This window comes from Tarenaya hassleriana, unplaced genomic scaffold (assembly GCF_000463585.1).
Source record: "Tarenaya hassleriana unplaced genomic scaffold, ASM46358v1 Cleome4248, whole genome shotgun sequence".
Classification (NCBI taxonomy): domain Eukaryota; kingdom Viridiplantae; phylum Streptophyta; class Magnoliopsida; order Brassicales; family Cleomaceae; genus Tarenaya; species Tarenaya hassleriana.
The window spans coordinates 1-740 of NW_010967025.1; the positions used below are offsets into that span (position 1 = coordinate 1).

General features: G+C 38.6%; 1 long non-coding RNA gene across 1 annotated transcript; it reads left to right on the forward strand.

The window, feature by feature from the left end:
* LOC109117158 lies at nt 1-732 on the forward strand. The gene is made up of 4 exons (XR_002024593.1): nt 1-28; nt 124-171; nt 418-532; nt 622-732. It is a non-coding gene; the product is annotated as an uncharacterized LOC109117158 (long non-coding RNA).
* The last annotated feature ends 8 nt before the right edge of the window (nt 733-740 follow it).

The following is a 740-nucleotide window of genomic DNA, read 5'->3' on the forward strand; positions in this document are numbered from 1 at the left end:
ACCTTATCGACAATTGGGAAGACACCTGGTAAGACTATAGTTAGCTGTCATGTCTTTGATATCTGAAGAAACGGATTATATGGCTCGTAGGTCACTGAAATATATGTGTCCAATCATTTGCAGGTTAAGACTTCCCTTCAGGTGTTGACACTACAACGAGAGACTGATAAGGTATAGAACCAAATTTTGTCATGGAACTTTATTTATTACTACTTATCATATTCTCTTTTTTATCTTTTGCCCTGTATATGCATTTCCTTCGTTGAATCTAGAAGGGAGTTCAATTTTTATTTCTGGAGAATGAATAAAATTCAACCTAAATCTTATTATGATGCAATATTTTGGGTGGTTAAGTCACCCATGAATAGCTCTTATGAACCTGTATCTGTTCTCTGTTTAAAATTATTCTTTGTTCAGGTCATGGTGAAAAGGCAGAGAACAGCTTTCCCACCAAATTTTGTACATTCTCTTGATGGTTCTCACATGATGATGACTGCAGTTGCCTGCAAACAGGCAGGCTTGAGTTTTGCAGGTCTTCTTCTGCTTTTCTGTGTGAGTTTCCTTGCTGTCCGGTCTGATCTAGTTGATTTTCTTACCATCCATACCGATGTCTTATTGCAGGGGTGCATGATTCATACTGGACGCACGCATGTGACGTCGAAGAAATGAACAGAATACTCAGGGAAAAGTTTGTAGAACTCTACGGGGAGCCAATCTTGGAAAATGTGAAGAACCCTTGT